Genomic DNA, 20,335 nt, shown 5'->3' with positions numbered 1-20,335 from the left:
TTTCATATAAAATTTGATTCTCTTAAGATAATTTAAATTCAAATAAGACTTGCAACAATTCTATCACTTTTTGACACATCCAAAATTTGTCAATCAAAATCTAGAATATTTTGGTGAACAAAGCCTCAATGTACCAAGTGTCATGAAATAAGCTCTACCTTTTGATAGGACAAAGTAAAGTCTAATGTGAGCTCTATGCCATATGGTGTTCTTGAATCTTGATGCTAAAATAAATGCTATGTTCCTAAAGTATCAAATCCTCTTACTAAAGATTAACGTATGCCTTATGAGAGCAATGCTAAGGTGAGAAATATAATTACCAATAATTTGGGTGATAAATAATATCTAAAAATTGTGATTTGAAAATATATATTTGATTAATTAAAAAATCTTGGTAATATTTGAGAATGAATTGTGTGATATGAAGCATAATTTTGAAACTATAATGAATCAATGATGTCAGAATATGAGAACAATGAAGTTAAAACTAAATATGCATCTCATTAAAATGAAGTGGTAAAATTTGTCACTTAAATAAATAATGTATTGAGCAAGTATTGAGTAAATTAGCCTATAAATGTTTTAATAGTGGAATAATAGGACACTATACTGCTAAATGTCCCTTTTAGGAAGATTGGGTCAATTCCACATCATAACATCACACCTTTCTTTTCAATAGTTCAAAAGTTATCTTACTTGTGTATCCATTTTGTATTACATACATCTAAATATTTTAATAAAAAAGGTATTGCATCAATCCTGTTTCTAGCCATGTTAGTTTCTAGCCCTTTTAGAAATGGGAGATAGTTATACATTTTCTAATTTACTTATTTTGTAAGAATTTATTTTATTCTAATATTATTATAAAATTTAACCATATAATTGTAATGTATATATTTTATGTCTAGTAGTAGCATAATAAATTAATTAGCCCACAAAATTTATGTTTAATTTTGAAAATATTATTATTCACTAATGTATATATTTTTTGTCTAATACAATGAAATGATTTGCCCAAAAAATTAATGTTTTACTATGATAATTATGATTTGTTCGCTAATGTATATATTATTGTGATTTTAAAATAACACAATTCACCTAGATTTTACACATTATTTGAGAGACTATGAATGATTCACCAATGGAGATTATTATTTTTCTTTGTAAACTAAAATTTTTTGCCACAAAAATTATATTTTTTTGTCAGTTGTTTTACACCTTTCGCCAAGCTTTTACACATTTTCTGAAGGGGGTTTCTTAAAGTATACCCTAGAGGCCAACCCAAATAAGAATCTTACAAAAAACTTCATATGAAGGATTAAACCATGATGCCAAGGATTAATCATCATGGAAAATTGGTTCTTGAGAGTAAAAAAAAATGGTGACTAAAAAAGAATGTTAATAATTGTAGCTATCCTAGCATAATTTGTTAGAATTTAACTTTGTTCATTCTTCTATATAATATGTGTTTTGTGAGAATAAGACAATACCAAAGACAAAATATTAAATTCTTTCTAAGTAGGTTTAAATTTGGGCTAGTTAAATAGAATCCTAATAATAATTAGACATGCCAAGTGTATAGATAATATTAGAAATGAATTTGAGTAATGTGCGAAGATTGCCCTCAATTAAAATAGTAATAGAGCATCTTATATCATAGAAGAAAACCTAGGAACATTATTCCCAAGAATTCATGATTAACCCAATGCATCACAATCCAAGGGGAAGTAGACATTTCTCTAAGTGTGTGTGTGTATATATATATATATATATACACACCCATGTATAGATACTAACAAATTGTTTGGGATGACAAGTTTAAGAACCAAAAAGAGTAAAAATAATATTGGAATAATGAGTGAAAGGCTAAAAGAGAATGTTTCAAGTGAATGGTAAAAATAGATTTTGAAGCAACCCTAAAACCATTTACAATGTCTTCAAAGAGAGATTTCCAATAATGTTACCTGATACAATATTTACCTTAAGAGATGGTAACATAGACTAGGCACAATAGCCCAAAGTAGATCAACCAAAGATTGCCAAGGATAACACTATCCAAATCCAAAAAAGAAACCACAATCAAGAAAGATTAAGATTAAATCAAAAATATTCAAGAGGGGTAAAAAAACTATCCAAGAGGGGTAAAAAAATAAAGGAATAATGTTATATTTGATTTCTGGACATGATTGTGTGAGTCTTTTTGTCATCAACGTTTTGGATCATACTACATGATCCATCATCAGGATGCAAGAGAATCAAGGAAGCACAAAGGAATAAACTAAGTTTTTCCTTTACTTCCCTTCTTTTAGGATCGAAGGGTCATACCTATAATAATCAAAAAATGGTAATCTAGACTATGATCCCCCTTTCTAGCAATTTTGCATATTTTATCCATTGCTTATCTTTGATCAAAACATCAAAAATCTATTTATTTGATTATAACCTATGGTTTGACCACTTTACCCTAAGTCTCTTGTTTAATTAAAAGAACATACTCCCTTTTAATTAAATTAAAAGACCCACTTCCCACTTATCCTAAGTAAGCACATTAAAAAATGTTCCTATTTTAAAAATAAGAGGAAAAGACATTTTTGTCTCCACATGAATGCACTTTTTTTTTTATGTGAGAAGAATCTTCTATTTTGAAAACAACTTAATTCTCATCCACACATTTCTTTCCCTCTCAAAAGTAATCTATTGATTGTGATTGGTGGAAGTTCTTGTGCACATGGATCACTAAGGATGCATTATCCTCCCTTGATTATGCCTCTTTTGCCTCTTATTCCCTACTGTCCATTTATATTTAAAAGGAGGTCTCTCTCCTCATTATTTGAATCTTATTCTCTCATGCTATTGTTATTTTGTAGGTTTTCTAGGTGATTTTGGAGCTTTGAAGACTTGGAGTATTTGCATTCTCATACTAGTTTTCTCATACTTTCATCTTGGTTCAATTGCATTGTAGCTTCATTTCTTTCTTCATAGCTTAGTTTTCCTTTATGCTTTAGAATAGCTTACATAGTTTAACTAAGTGGTTGTTGTAACTCTCTTGTTAGCTTACATCTTGCACCTCATTTAGTTTAGTTTTCATCTTGCATTGCATACCCATTTGAGGATTCATGGATATTGGAACTCATTGCCTCTACTCTTTGAATCCCTCATTCTATGGTGCACCTTGCAAGAATTGCATAATTTGGTTCATTTGAGAGTCACCATTTCACTACTTGCACCTTTGCACATCATAGATAGAGAGCTATAAGTCATCTCTTGAGATTCCCTCTTTCATGGGTATTCTTGAGTATAATGGTTTATAGAAGTATGACACTTTTTGTACACACATTTTTGGTAATCATATTTTTGGTTTCTCACTTTGATTTTAAGGCTAAACTTTATGCATATTGGTTTCAAGGCCAAAACCCTAGTTTTTCAAAGATTTGATCATAGGTTTCAAACCACTTGGAGTTTACATCTAAATTTTTTCTATAGGTTGGGGATGCATCCAAGATGTCTCAGTCCATTTTTTTTTTGTGTTGATTTGCATATATGTTATAATATTTTCTTTTTTTTTCATTTAAAGTCATTCCTGGTCATAAATCAACAAATTTTCAAACAACTCTACATTTATGGAAAGGCCTTAGAATATTATAGGGGATTTATTCTTTGTGTTTTGAATTTAGGGATCATATTATGTCTCAATAACTCAATTTGGAAAAATTGGTTTATTTTGACAAAATGGGTCCCTAGTGTTGGAATATTCAAATATGGAAAGAATACTGATGAGAGGGGGGGGGGGGGGGGGATGGGGGGGGTGGGGTGAATCAGAAGTATTATACTTTATACAATAAAACTTTTATCTGAAAGTAAATTGCATGCATGTAAATACATTATGAAAATATGAAACTAAAACATGCATCAACAACACATAACACTAGAATTTGGTAACCCAGAAACCCTCCAGAAATAAGAAGGTAAAACTGGGGTGGGGATGATACCCACAAAATTCACTGCAGTAATATGGTTCAACCACTTTTGATGGTCTGCCCTATTAAAGGCCTACCCTGTTAAAGGCTTTACACTGTGTCAATAGTGACCTAGTTAAAGGATTTACAAACACTTAACATGAAGTGTCACCCTATTAAAGGATTTAATCACCTTTTGATAAGGATCTACAAATAGCTGTTAAGCCAACCTATATACATAGGATTTCCTTTCTAATACAATGGTAAGAGAGTATTGGGTATTATAAACTTGATAGTTTGCAATCCTTGATTGTTGAATGCAGGCACTTGTTCTACTTTCTCTGATCTTGATCCTTTGTGATCTGATAACCCTTGTTCTAAAAATAGATTTCCTTAGACACCCTTGTATATCTGCTCGCATCACTTTACAATGAAATTTCATCTTCCTTATAAAGAAATTTGAGGATTTAGGGTCAAATATGGATCTACGATCCACATTGAATCTCAATTTCCTACTGAATACTTCCCTTTTTGCTGATTGGTTGCATGTCTTTCCAATTTTCCAATTGGCTGCATGCAGATTACATAGGAAATGTAAAAGATTCGTTCTTATCTCTGGATCATTCAAGATTTACCTTATATCAGCTACAAAAATGGTTTACATCATAGTTTGTGCAATTACAAACTCTTATGCTGATATCCTGAGTTACTCAGCTCCTGAAGCATTGCTCGGCACATGCTGTTTCTTGGATAGCTCGGCACCTAAACAAAACTATATCACTCGGCACCTTATGTTACTCAACACTTGATATTACTCGACACTTGAATAACTCAGCACTTGATATTATTCGGCACTTGAATAACTCAACACTTGATATTACTCAGCACTTGAATAACTCAACACTTGAATAACTCGGCACTTGATATTATTTGGCACTTGAATAACTCAGCACTTGATATTACTCAGCACTTGAATAACTCAACACTTGAATAACTTGGCACTTGATATTACTCGGCACTTGATATTACTCGGCACTTGAATAACTCGGCACTTGATATCACTCGGTACTGTAATGAAAAATGGTTAAGTGTATTGACACTCAGCTATCAAAATTATTCTTTAGACCAACACCTAGGGCACAAATTAATAGATATTTATGAATTTGTCACATTTTTGAAAATATCTCTAGTTTTTAATAGGGGTCTCTTCTTTGTATTTCTATTTTTGGAGCCAAAATAATAGCAAAAAATTCAGATCTTGTTGACTAAGTCAAAAACAAAAAGTAAAAAAGTGATCATTTTTTATTAGTGTTTCTTTTTTTCATACAGTTGATTGAAAGACAACTTGAATTTTTGAGGAAACAAACCACTTTGTGTTGCAACTCTCTCTTAGTTTGATGCCCTAACTTGGTTGTTTTATATGGATTGCTCATTGCTTTCTTACTAAAGACAAGAAAAAGAATGCTTGTCAAAGATAAAAGGGCTACTAATGTGTTTGTAGGCTTGCCCAAGAAAACAAGCAAATAAATTTTTGTGTCTTCATTTCATTTCATTGTGCTTTCATCTACTCATTGTTTCATTTAAAAGGCACATAAAACTCACAAGGGTTCTTTTTTGGTAGGAGAGTATGCTCTTCACCTTCTTGGTGAATTAGAAATCTTGATCCTTTATGGAATCAAGAAAGTGAGTGGCATATTTCCCTCTTTAGTGGTCTTAATTAACTTTTCTTGGTTTTTTTGGGGGAAGAACCAAGGAATAGGAGAGTATGCTCTTCACCTTCTAAGGTGAATAAAAAATCTTTACCTCCTTGGTGTGGGTATATTTTGTTAATATCATTAGTGATATTTTTCCTTTAGAGGGCCTATATTTGTGGAAAGATACCATTAGGAACAACGTAAAGTGAGAATAAGAAAAACCCATCTAATCTGACCCATTATAATCACAAATCCCTTGACAAAGGCTAAAGCCTGGGGGGGTGTAACACTTGTCTTCATCTAGTGGGAGTACTTGTGTCATTGTTAGCATGAGGAAAACATAGATTGTTACCATGAGGAAAACACTAGCTAAGAATGCTTAAGGTACTCTTATGGCCACAAGGTTCGTTACTTATCATGTGATAAGGTGTCATGTAGTGAGAGCAAGGGAGGTTTTGTGAATGAAACCCTTACTAGACACTTAGGATTAGAGGCCACCCTATTTGTTGCTCAATATCTTGGTGTAAGGATAGATCCTAGTGGACTACCTAAATCAACACAAGATTTGACTCACCATATGTGTTCCTTCAGATGTGGGTAACACATATATGACAAAGCCAATATCTATTTTGGGAAACCACTTTGTGTGAGGCAAGGGTGCATAAATTTGTGGGACAATATATTGAGTAATGAGTTGTGTCCTTTAGGTAGAATGTGCTTGATGTGTCTTCAATTTGTGCTAGTCCCATAAAAATATTTTGAATATACACATGGCAGTAGTTCTAGGGATTTCTTTTGAGACCTCACATATGCTTGTATCATGCAATGCTTCTTTGTACCTTTCTTGATTGTTTGATGACTACTCCATGTGCCAAAACTTTCTTTTGAACATCAAATTTTCTATGCTATCAACTATTGTCAAACTTTTTCAACTAATTCAAAACATTAAGTCTAAACATTTTTCTTGTGTTACTAGAAGTAGTTCCATCATTTGACTTTTCTTTCTATATCTATAGTGTTTGAACTTGCTTAAAATGGCTCTTTTTCATAACACTCTTTGTCTTTTCCACCTTCTCAATCTTAACTTGCTAGGACTCTCTTTTTCCAAAATGTACCTTGACCTATTGACTATACTCTTTGACTGGGAAAGTTGTTCACTTGTCATCTCTCTTGCTTTATCTACTTTTCTATATGAGCTTGTTTCCTAGCTCTTGACTTGAGTCACTAGTGTCATAAGTTTCTTGGACACTTTGTTTGACAAGTCACTTATTCATTTTACCTCTCTAGTTTGGACATCAAGTTATCTCATGTTACCTTATAAGTTAGCTTCATCTAGTCTCCTTCATTCTTGATTTCTATTTGCCGCTATAAAATTCAAACCTTGTGCTACCAAAATTCAACCAAGCCTAGCTGATCATGAGTTCTTTTATGCTGCTAAAGAGTTTCAAGATCTATATGCTTGATACAAAGATCTAGAAGAAATAGATGATCTTGCTTACCTTCATCTCACTAAGCACATAATGGGAACATACTCTAAATTTGAAAATTTGATAGAGGAGAAGATTGCATCATTACATGAATCTTCCTTAAGGCCTTTACATGCATGTGAGTCCAATTCTTTAAGGTCATCCTCTTCTTCTAGGTTTGTATATTCCACTTCAAGACATTAATTATCTTCATCTTCTAGATCTAAAGACATCTTTAGAGAGAAAGAAAATGACATCTCCTTTGAGCCTATGCCAAGTTTTCATGATAAACTTATCTTTGATGAAGAAATAAATGCATCTAATGCATTTGATGAATAACAAGAAGATCCTAGACATACTCTTGAGAGAAATTTTACTCCCTTGAAATTTTCTTATGATGTCATCTTACCAACATTCCTTGCTAATGAGCTCATCACATTGCCTAAATCTAGCTCATATGGAAACCCATTCTTGGATATCTATTGTGCTTATCATCAACATAATGAGCATAGTACTTTAGATTGTAGTGAGCTAAAACATAAAATTCAAGATCTTATTGATGATGGGATTGTTGATATCTCTATGTCTCATGTGGTAAGGATATTTCTCTTAAGAAAGATCATATTAATGAACCTATCTCTAGTGATGGTTTCCTTGATACCTCCACATCTTCCAACACTTATGCATCTCCAAAAATTCAAATCTTTCTAACATGCCTCTATAAAACAAAGAATCTAATGCTTTCCTTATTGATTATGTCTATCATTAAGGACTACAACTAATCTATACTTGGTTGCATTCATTTTCCATGCTACTTAGACTAAAGATCATCAACCTTCATATGATGTTATGCCTACTATGCCCGCTCCAAATAATCCTTCACTACCTCTTTAGGAGTCTATTGTTAAAACCTTGTATTTTCCCTTGTCCTTAGAAGTGGCTCCATGTCAAGAGGACTCTCAAAATGCTAAGGGTCTATTTGGATCGTAGACTTAAGTAGTAATTGGAATGTAGAATCCTCAAAAATCCCTAATCCACTATTTGGGTCTACAAAATAGGAATTGGAATTTAGGGAAATGTGGATTCGATATCCCCATTTGACCCCCAAAACAAGAATTTTGTGTCCCCTCAAAATACTTATTACTTGGAATCCCCATTTTAGTTCCCATTTTAAATCTCATTTTTTTGAAAATGAGGATTTCAACTAAGGTGAAATTTAATTGGGTTTGACATTCAAATGCCCATTTAATTTCAACTAAAGTGAAATTTAATTGGATTTGACATCTAGATGCCCATTTAAGAGCACCTATTTTTCTACATATTTTTAAAATTTAATAGAGTTGTAACCGAGAGAGTGGAGCATTTCAAGAAATGATACCCTTTGCATCTATTTCAGACACCCATTGAATGTCATTTTGTAAAATTTAGCAAGTTTTGCTTGAAGAAATTAGAAAGATTATTGCACAAATTCATACAAATATAATTTTTTTAAATTGGGGGAATTTTTTTTGGCTATTGTTGCACCTATTGATATGTTTGGATTAAATAAAATAACTTGTACCACATATACCTAATTTCTTTCATCTTTCTTTTAATTTTTTCTTGAATTTTTGTTTTGCAATGAACATCGACATTTTCAACATGTGTAGAATTGGAAGCACCATGAACATGACCTTGAACAAATTGGAGATATGAGTCGCTTTTCTCATTGTAACTTTTATATTCATTTTTTGAACCATATATTCGTATTTTGAACCAAATAGGCTTGGAATAACAAATTCTGAGTATCAATTTTTTTGTGTTTAAACCAAATAGTCTCTAAATAAATTCTAGAAATTGAAAAATGGATTTCAAGTTCTAAAATATCAAATCAAGGATTTTAGATTCCAATTCCTAAATCATATTCCAACAACCAAAGGAGCCCTTAGTGCAATGGAGCAAAAAATGAATATTGTGCTTCATGACATGCCAGTGTAAATAAAAGATCAATTTTTAAAAAAAATTCAAAATATGGTGATATTCAATTAGATTATTATGGATAAGGCTACCTACTTCATTAGTCATATACACTTCAGCTTGAGGAATTTAATGGTTAGCATTAATGGCATACACTACTTGCTCAAGCTCACGAAGATTCTTTCCTCTAAAAAAATTCAAGCATACATATACAATATTATGCTTACTAATTTCAGCTTTAACTAAGTAGGCTATGAAGCAACCTATGACTTACCAATTTGATCCCATGGTAAAATTATAATCAAAGCATTTCTCACCCATAATTTTGACCAAACCTCTTCTTGCCATGTTATCGATATGATGTAGAATCCAACTCCATCTTTTTGGAATTTTCACAATCTTTACTAGAAGTTTGGAATGTGTGGATGTTTGTTTCATGGTGTTAGAGGATACATAATAGAATAAAGTGAAAGAGAAGGTTTATAGTGCCGAATGTGAAAATTATTGATCAGAGTACCATGTCCCAAAATGATGAGTTTTTACTTTCTTATTACCTAAAATGGAGATAAAATAGGTTGATCTATATCAGAAAGGTGAGCTTAGTATCTCTAAATAATAGTTAAATTGAGTAGAATAAGGTTTCAGCCATTTTTGTTTTGACTAATTTGAGCTTTAAAATATCTAATAAAAACATCTAAATTTTGAATATGAGGATGGGTGCATCTACATATAGGATAACTATCCATGGGTATTTATTTATAAATATTTTCTATATTATCAGATTAGTAACTAGATTTATTATGTTCTTGAATTACAATTAATGTTATTGTATTATGTTTTATTTTTTTAAAGATTTTGATATATGATTCTCAATTCACACCTAAATTGGCTAGGCAATCCGCTTCCTTGTTTCCTTCTTTGTAAACATGATTACAATAAATTAATTTGAAATGGGCTAAAAGGTTAATAATTCTATCTAGTTTGGAATTATGATTCTAATTTTTATAACCTTTATGTATTGCATTGGTTATTATGTAGGAGTCTCTTTCAATCTCTTGATTTTATATTCCTAATGAAATGCATATAATGAGGCCTTCAATTAAAGCTTCAATTCATATATATTATTAGTGGCAATGCTAATGGGTTTACAAATCTTCCCCAAAACTTTACTTTCCTAATTTCGAATAAACATACTATACCGGTAATATCTGAGCTTCCTCTTGATGCTCTATCAAAGTTAAGCTTCTGCTAGTTAGTTTGAGGAGGGATCCATCTGGAATTTTTTCTTGCTATCATAGATTCCTTACTTTTTATTCCTACTTAAGGGGGCATGATTAGGCTATACCATTCTTTTCTCATGTGACTATCCCAAATTGAGAATGTGTTGGAGTTACTTTTATCATTTTTAGCCTATTATTGATTATTTATACAATACTTAATTTAATATTATTACATAATGTTTCAGGTTAGATATGCCTATATCTTGAAACATTCTTCAATTTCATTCCTTCCATAATTCCCATATTAAAATATAAGGTTCTATCTCTCATAATGGGTTAAAAGGATTATGGCCAACTATTGAGAAGAGTGACCAAACTATTGGGTAGAGCTATTTGGAAATGTAATTTATCGAGAATCTATTTCCAATATTGTTGCACATATGGCCAATCAAGAAGGATATGATTAGAAATTTCTTCATGAGATAATTTATAAAAAATACATCTAGAAGGTTCTTTGATCCTAATTTCTTGAACCATTCAATTATTACAATTCAATATCAAAGATCTCCCCATGCGAAAATACTATCCTTGGGAAGACACATTTTATCCCTTTTGTCCAAACATAATTCTAATGCTAAGCTTACAAGGGACAAGTTTTGGTAAGTAATTAGGAATTGATATCCTTCCTTAACACTATATGTTCCTATTTTAGATCCTAGCCATACTAAAGAGTCATCTTTAGTTTTTGGAGTGATTATTCTAGACGGCATAATAGTATTAAGCTCATTTTTGTCTTGTGCAAATAAAGGTTTATTGTGTAGATTGTATCATTGTGGTTTCACATAAGGGACACCTTCCAAAAATTTAATATAATTATTTAAAGTTTCTCTCATAAAGGTGAAAGCAATTGTTTGATGTGCTGAGATATCATTTCTTTGATGGGAGGGTATCCTCCCCAAGGGTCATTCTAGAAAAGGTATTTGTTACCAAATCCAATATCCCATGATAACTTGTTCCTAATAGTATACCTATGATCTAGAATGGAATTTCATACTCCTTATCCTTTTGGAGGATTTTGTATTTTAAAAATAGTGGCATTATTTTGGATTGAGGTATTTGTGATAAAGGATTTTCACCTAGTTTTGGTTTGGATGTTGATACATTTTGCATACTAATTTTGATCCCAAAGCCATATTTTTCCATCTAAGTTCTTGAAAGAAAGACCTCCAAATTGTAAAAATTTACACATTTTGTCCCATTTTATTATTGGGTGGGACTCCTTTCCAAAAGGAATTTATCATTTTACTTTCCATCAAATGTTCTTGACTTTAGTAGTTAGGGGAGGGATGCCATCTAATAAGAGGATAGGGCATTAAGAACATAGTTTATCACAGTTGTCCTTCCTTCTTCTTTTAGCCCTTTTTCTTTCCAATTGTCTATTTTACATTCAAATTTTGAAGAAGGGTGATTCCAAGTGCTATTAGTTTTGTTAGACTTTTCTAACTTCCCAAATATTTTCAAGGGAACAATCCTTTAGTTAATCCTTTAATATGTTACAAATCTCATATTGTATTTGAAGAATGATGTTGAGGAAAAAAATCTTATTTATCAAAGTTTACTTTCTGACCTAAAGCTTTCATATAGGCTAGCTAGGTTTCTTTGTGTTTTATAGCTTCCATTAGTGTGCATTTTGTAGGTAGGATAGTATCATCTATAAATTTCTGATGTGTCATATTATCAATATGCTTTGTTACTTTAACTCCTAACATGAGATCATTTTGATGATAGTTGGTTATCATTCTTGCATAAGCTTTAGCCATAATAATAAAAAGGAAGGATGATATAGGATCTCATTGTTTAAATCCTCTAGATATGCCAAAAATACCTCTTAGAGATCCATTTATTGATACATAAATTTTGGAAGTTGAGATGCAAAAAAAAGAAAGAGATCAATCCATTATTTTGAAAAGTCAAATGTCTCTAAACATTTACAAAGAAAGTATTAATCAACTTTATCATAAGTTTTTTTAATATCTAATTTTATCAACATACACAACTCTTTATTCTTGTAACTAAATGAATGAGTTCTTGTATTATGATGATAACATCAAAGATTGATCTTCCAAGAACAAATCTTGTTTTTTCTTCAGACATTAGTTTTGGTAAAAAATAGTTTAATTATATTTTCTATTGATTTGGACATGATTTTATAAATGCTATTGCATAATGTTATTGGTCCAAAGTCACTAAAAGTTTCACATTCTAGTTTCTTAGGATTAAGAGCTATGAACTTGTTATTTATTTCTCTAAGAATTTTACTAGATTCTTGTGTGTTATCAATTTCTTCCCAAAGCTCTTCCTCAAGGAAGTGCTAGCATTTTTTAAAGAAGTTTTCTTGCAGGCCATCTAGACCCAGAGACTTATCTAGTTGCATTTTTAAAAGAGCATTTTTTATATCTTCTTTTGAATTTAAAACTTTATAATCTTCATTGGAGATAATTTTGGGAATGCATTTAATAAAACTTTGTTTTTGAATTAGAAGTATCCAAAACTAGGGGGTTGGCCCTTAAACAGTCAAATTGGTCGACTACTAGCAGATTACCAACAACCAAAACAACTGCCTACCATTTAGAAAACATAACTAAAAGAGTATCTACAAGCCTGACATACAAACTACTTGTATTAAAACTAGAAAAGCTATGTAAATATATAAAAAAAGGTAGAACAACCTTAAACCAGTCAAGTCCGACAACCAATAGATAAACAACATAAAAAAATAGGAGGAGATAGCCATTAAGGCTTCTTAGCCTCCTTCCTCACTAGGAGGATGTTTGCCCAATCTTTTGCAAGGAATTCAATTAGTAATTTGGAATCCTCCTTTGAAAAATAGTAATTTGGAATCCTCCCTTTACATATAGTTTGAAAACATAACTAAAAGAGTATCTACAAGCCTAACATACAGACTACTTGTATTAAAACTAGAAAAGCTATGTAAATATATAAACAAAGGCATAACAACCTTAAACCAGTCAAGTCTAACAACCAATAGATAAACAACATAAAAAAATAGGAAGAGATAGCCATTAAGGCTTCTTAGCCTCTTTCCTCACTTGGAGGATGTTTGCCCAATCTTTTGCAAGGAATTCAAATAGTAATTTGGAATCCTCCTTTGACAAATCTCCCTCTATATCTTTAAGTAGGTGAAGTGTGGTGGTAGCTAAATGTGTCACTTTGATAGTGAACTTTGTCAAAAGATGCATCCTTTCTTCCAGTGCATGAATTCTTTGCCACACCTTATTGTTGGCCATCTTCTTGATCTCCATGTTGACCTCCTGCATGTTGCTAGGAATGTTATCTACCTACACCAAAGTGACATCATGTACATTTAGGGGTTAGCATTATCCTTGGGAGAAACCTTAATAGGGGAGGAAATCATTATGGGGGAGGGCACTCTATCCACCATATTAGGAAATTGATCTCGGGTTAAATCCACACACCCCAACCCAATGGTGGCCAAAACATGTGACACCTCTTTCTTCTCCTTCATCCCTCCTCCTGAGATAGACCTTGAGGAGTCTGAAACATCCTCTTCCTCCTCCTCCATTCTCCCCTCCCCAAAATTCAAAGCCTTCCCTTTCATCCTTTGCTTGGGATAGCTCATGTCCTCTAAATATGAATCCTCCTCTTGTGAGGCCCTAGCTTTCAGCTTCCTCTTAGCATTGAACTTAGCTAACCTCCCCAACCTCCTCCTACCCCCTCTCCCCTCCTCCTTTGACTCCTTTGGTTCCTTCTCTTTCCCTTTATCCTATCTCCCTTTCTTTCCCAAGGGGGTGGGCTTCAATTCAATAGGGGACCCACTAGGTGAAGGATGTAGGGTAGGGGCATTGGGGACTATGATCCTAAGGGGAACCAATTGGGGCCAAGGGTTTGGATGGGTAGTAATATCAATCTCCATGATCTTAGGGAGACTAGAGCCAGGTGAAATTGATACAGCCAAAACATTAACCCTTGGTGTAAAATAGTAAAATTAACACCCTTCCTCATTTTTTTCTTCACATCAGTTCCCATATGCACTAAATCATTAAATAGAAAAAATGAAATGGAAATAACATGGTGGAAAAAATGGTTTAGGAGAGGAAAGTGGTAGTAATAATAGACACCATACCTCCTTTTCAGAGTTGAGTACTTCATCAGCCACCCTAGTCACCTTTTTCCATTTCCTTCCCTTCATTTCCAAACCCATTGCTAGGGAGATGATTTCCTCAGAGATGTGGGATGAGATGCCATTTATCATAGCCCTTTGGTCCTACCAAGAATTGAAAAACTACAAAGAACAGTTTTCATCATCCTCATTTAGTGCCTCCATAAATGGAATGAATCCACCTTCCTTCAGCATATACCACACCAATGGCTTCTTAGCATTCTCCTCTATCATGGATGGCTCAATTTGCATAAGCTCGCCACCCATCTCTACAATTTTCCCTAAATCTATCTTCTCCTTCAAAACCTAGAAACACTTGCTAAGAATGACTTCACACTTACTTAGAAAAACAATATCCCTTAAGCAAACATAATGACCATTATTGTTAGTAATTATAGTAGTGTCCTTTGTATAAATTAATGTCACATTTCAACCACCTCCATCTTTCTCCCAATCTTTTCCATCATTCCCAATACACACTAACCATTGAAAATTTGAATCTTTTCTCATCCCAGTATACAAGAACATGAATAAGAAAATCATTAAAAAACCTTTCATCTCAGACTTCAAAATTCTTTCTTTTTTGGGCCATGCAAATTTATTATTATTAGTACCATTTCCATCACTCCTTGCCATATGTCCTTCATAACTTTTTCCCATCTACCAACTCAAAAATAGGTCACAAAAATTTAAAATAATTCTCCAGCTAGGATTCATCATGCTTAATTTCTTGAGTCACTAAATCTCTTACCCAATTTGGCAAGGCATCTAATTCACTCCAACATCTTAGACCCTTCACATTTAGGCCTAACACCACCATCCCATTGGCCACACTATTTCCCTCCTGAAACATATGATTCAAATCAAACCTATTTAAACTAACTATTAAGTGTCTAATGTCTTCTATAACATGTTTAATGGCCCATCCTTCCCTCATGTAACCTTTAACAGTTTCAATAATGATTTTTGAATCACCTTCAATCTCCACATTTCTCCATCATACTCGTCACCAATTTTAAACCCCAATAAAGAGCCATTACTTCCACAATATTATTAGACACTTTCCCTAACTATCTAGAATATGCCAATAGCATCCTTCCCTTACTATCCCTAACCATCCCTCCTCTCACCAAACCCTCCTTTCTAGTAGCACCATCAAAATTGAGCTTAACCCAATTCATAGGTGAGGGTTTCCATCGTGTGCTTTTCCTGGCCAATAAGTTGGAATTATCAATTTCCATCATCCCCTCCTCCAAATTCCAGCCCTTGGCCACTCTGACATCTAACACACTAGGGGGGAATGTCAATTTTCTCCACTTGTTGTAACTCATATTCTCAAACTTAAGTTTTTAGATCTTGTCCATGACAACCTCCTCACTTCTTTCTTCATTCTTGAACACTCTATTATTTCTCTCCTTCCAGATGCCCCAATAGACATGGGGGGATAACCTTCCACAAACTGACAAGGAGGGGGCCAATTCTCCACAAATTGTACCAGATCCTTGTTAAACATCCATTTCACCTCCAAATTTTGAAAAAGCCTCCCCCAAACACTAGAAGCATAAATACAATGAAGCAAAAAGTGAGTAATATTCTCCTTCACCTTTATTTTTCAAATAGCATCTATTAGATAATTAAAAACCCCTTTTCATTAGGTTATCAATAGTGAGAATTTTCCTATGGATGGTGGTCCACCAGAATATATTAATCTTTGGGATTAAATGATTGAACCATATATTCCCCCAGTCATTAGGTTCCAAAGTTTTATCAAACATTATTTTGTAGGCAGATTTAATAGAAAACTCCCTCATCAAAGTGGCCTTCCAAATGAACTCATCATGTTACTTCATCCCCAAGATTTTGTACCCTTCTAGCAAAGAATTTAGCTCTTCTTTTAGGTCTCCTCCAACCAGAGCATTCTATTGCAACTCCAACTTTTTGCACTTCCTCCCTGGGCCAATAAAATCAGCAACCATACCCCTAAGCTCATAAAGGTGATTCTAAAGGGACCCATACTTTGTTCTTACCAAAAATTTATCTATAAGCCATGAGTCATCCTAGAAGTTAATCTGATTACCATTACCCACCAGCCACCTGACACCATGCTTCAATAAGATTTTTTTTTCCACAACATTTCCCCATATCTTAGATACCATAGGGAGATCATTTCTCCAGGTGTAGTGAGAGAATTTTAAATTTCCCAAGCACTTCACTTTCAAAATATTGCAATAGTTGGATTTCTTGTTCATTAGGTTCCAACCCACCTTGGTGAGTAGCACATTATTAAAATTAGATATCTTCCTTACTCCCAAGCCACCTCTACTTTTAGGTTTACAAACCATATCCCAATTTACCAAACTCAACCTATTCTTCTCACTTTCTCCTGACCAAAGGAAGTTATGTTGTATTTTCTCCAATTTCTCTACCATACACTAGGTAATTTTGAACAGTAATAGGAAATACATAGGTAATCCTTGGAGGGAGGAAATAAGAAGTTGAAGCTTACCCACACTACTTAGGGTTTTTCCTTTCCACCCAATCAACTTCTTTTCCATCCTCTCTACAATGCTATTCCAAAAGTTGTTACTTACATCTTTCACTATTAAGGGGGGGCCTAGATATGTGTCTAGTAACATAGTAGTATTACACCTTAAAATACTAATAATCCTTCTCTATATATCAAGGAAGGTGTTGAAAAAGAAAACTTTACTTTTGTCCAAATTAATTTTCTGTCCTGCATTGGCTGCATATATCTCCAACATAGACTTCCAAGCTTTGGCTTCACCCACTGAGGATTCCTCACTTAGGAAGGTGTCATCAACAAACATCTAGATCACCTCAAGTGGAAGCATGGATTCTAGCTTGACATCTTTAAACACCCCCTCTTCCATTTTTCTCAAGAACGCCCTTCCCAAAACTTCAACAACCATGATAAACAAATAGGAGGAGATAGGGTCACCCTTTCTTAGTCCCCTCTCCCCACCAAAATTCCCCCAAGATGAACCATTCACCATCACCAAGTAATTGACAGTTTCAACCATCGATTTAACCATCTTTATAATCTTTTGACTAAAACCAATTTTGCCTATAACTTCATATAGGAAAATCTAATTAATCCTATCATAGGCTTCATAGATCTCAAGTTTCAAAGCCATACCTAAATTACCACTCTTCTCCATTGAGTGCAAAACTTCATGAGTTGTTATGGCAGCATCAAGGATTTGGTGTCCCAAGACAAACTCATTCGAGTTCTGAAAAAGTCATAAGCTACCCAGAGGAGATCCAATTTAATAACATCCTAAAAGTTTTGGAAGAACATTAGGGGGAAACCATATGGTCCCAGGGATTTGTAGGCTTTCATAGAGAAGATAGCAATGTGAACTTCCTCCTCGGTCATTGATTTTGCTTGTTCCTCATTCTCTTTAGTAGGAGATCATAGTAGGCATGGAATTAATCAACCATCTTCTATCCTCTTCCCTTATATCTATCTACTCTTCCAAATAAGAGTTCTTGAAATAATCTATCACCTATTTTCCTATATCTTTAGTTTTAGTAAGCTTCACATTGTTATCATTTTTGATATTATCAATCATATTTCCCCTTTTATGAATTGAGGCCATACACAGTAATCCTATGACCCACCTTGAGCTATAACACCCTAGATCTTTGCTTCCAAAAGGTCTCCTCTCTGATCATTGTTTCCTTGCAGACTTTTCTATATTTACCCTCCTCCTGAATCATATTTTCCAAGGCGAGGCCTTCCCCCATAGCTTTTTGAAGCTCTTCTAACTTTTCTTCCACCTTTGTCTTAGTCTTAACAATATCACCAAAATATCTTTTCTTCCAAGGCCACACATTTCTTCTAACATTCTCTAGTTTAGCAGGAAGTCTATACATAGCAGTTACTTCCACACAAATCCCCCACCACTCTGCCACCCTAGTGCTAAAGTTAGGATGGGATTGCCACATAATTTCATATCTAAAGGGTCTTGGCCCCCCCCTAGGATTATTCTTTCCAATTAAAAAAGATGGGAGCGTGATCTGAGACCATCCTAGGTAAACCCATGAGAGAGGAGGAAGTTAGGCCCTCCCATCTAGCTGAAACAAAAAGTCTATCCAGCTTGACCTAGATAAGGTCAACTCCTTTCCTATTTTTTGACCAAGTGAACTTCACTCCACACATCTCCATATCCATTAAGTCATTTTTATTAATGAATTCAGCCAAATCCTTCATACTGTCATTGAAATCTACCATTCCTCCAACCTTCTCCGAAGGGTACAGGGGTGAGTTAAAATCACCCATACAAAAGGTATATTTATTGCAAGAGAGAAAGATAGACAGCTCCTCCAAAAGACAATATCTTCCTTGCCTAGTGTTAGGTGCATACACATTGACAATATTTTGTATCTTATCACCCTTCCTATGCTCAGTAATCAGATAGTATCTAGAACAGTGGATTAAACTTCCATTACCAGCACTTGGGTTAATCCAAAAGGTATCCACACCTCTTGACGCCCCCCTCCACTTCACTATAACAAAAATTAGCCCCTAGCCAAACATAACTAGAAATACTTTTCAAATTAGACATTGTCATTTTAACTTCTTGGATCAGAAGGATATCAATATTAAGGTTAGACAACTGCTGCTTGAGAGTAAACTACTTTTGAGGGCTATTCAACCCCCTCATATTCCATGATAGAATAATCATTTTCTACCCTTTTCCAGGGACTCCAAGGTAGGTTTCCTACCACTAGCCACCTCCCTTTCCATCTACTTCATTCTTCTACTTTATTTCCTAGCCTTCCCTACATCCATCTTAAACTCTAATACCACCTTAGATTTCTTTGATACTCTTTTCTATATTCTCTATGTTTTCCACTTCCCTTCCTCTTTTTCCAATGAGGCCAATAAGTCCACCTTCTTAGGAATTGGGGGCACCCCTTCACTCTAGCAAATTACTCTCGCTACCTCCCCCTCTGATTCTTTTTCTTTTCATCTCTCCAAAGCCTTATTCATGTCATTCCTAAGTACCTCCTTAATCACCATGTTTCTTGTAGGGGTACTAAGAAGTTCTTCAATACCTTGAAGAAAGGGTAGAGTCTCTTCTTCATATTCTCCTTCCTCTAACCCTCCCAACTGCCTTTCTAGATCAGAGGTCTTCTCAAAAAAAATTTCTCAACAAAACTCCCCCTCACCTTTGTAGGGCTCCTTCTCTTCTATTCTAACACTCTCCATCTCTCCTTGATGGGTAACTTTCTTATCTTATAGCTCCTTCTATAGTGAATAAATCTTCCCCTTCCCTTCCAACTCTCTTACCCTATTCTCTACAGACCCAACTTCCTCTACCCTCATGTCCAAAGGAATAGATATCCCTTCCTTCTCCCCTATTGTCTCCTCCTCAACTAACTTATTTATCTTTTTGTAATCAACTATCACATGCCCAAATAGTGAGCACTTCTGGAAAAATAACCCTACATTTTCATAAATGATGGGTTGCATTTTTTAACCCCACTTCAAGCTCAAAGTAATAGACTTAGGTATGGAAGTACCCACAACCACATTCACATTGAATCTTACAAACACCAACTTGGACCTCTGTATGGTTACCATATCTACAACAACAAAATGTCCAAAAGAGTTTCCAATAGATTTTAGGATCCTCTCATCCCAAAACTTGAGTGAGAGTCCTAGGAGCCTTACTCAGACTAGTGTCATCCCGTTTAGTTCTTTTGTCGGATCCAACACTAGGTGCCACTTAGCCACCACAAGACTATGTTTTCCATATGACCAAGACCTGACCATCACCATTCTCATGTCTTCAACAACTATGAATTTAAAATA

Source organism: Cupressus sempervirens, chromosome 3, assembly GCF_028749045.1.
Source record: "Cupressus sempervirens isolate cs-2001-9-10 chromosome 3, ASM2874904v1, whole genome shotgun sequence".
Classification (NCBI taxonomy): Eukaryota; Viridiplantae; Streptophyta; class Pinopsida; order Cupressales; family Cupressaceae; genus Cupressus; species Cupressus sempervirens.
The sequence above is the reverse complement of the archived record's forward strand: the minus strand, read 5'-3'. Positions refer to the sequence as shown.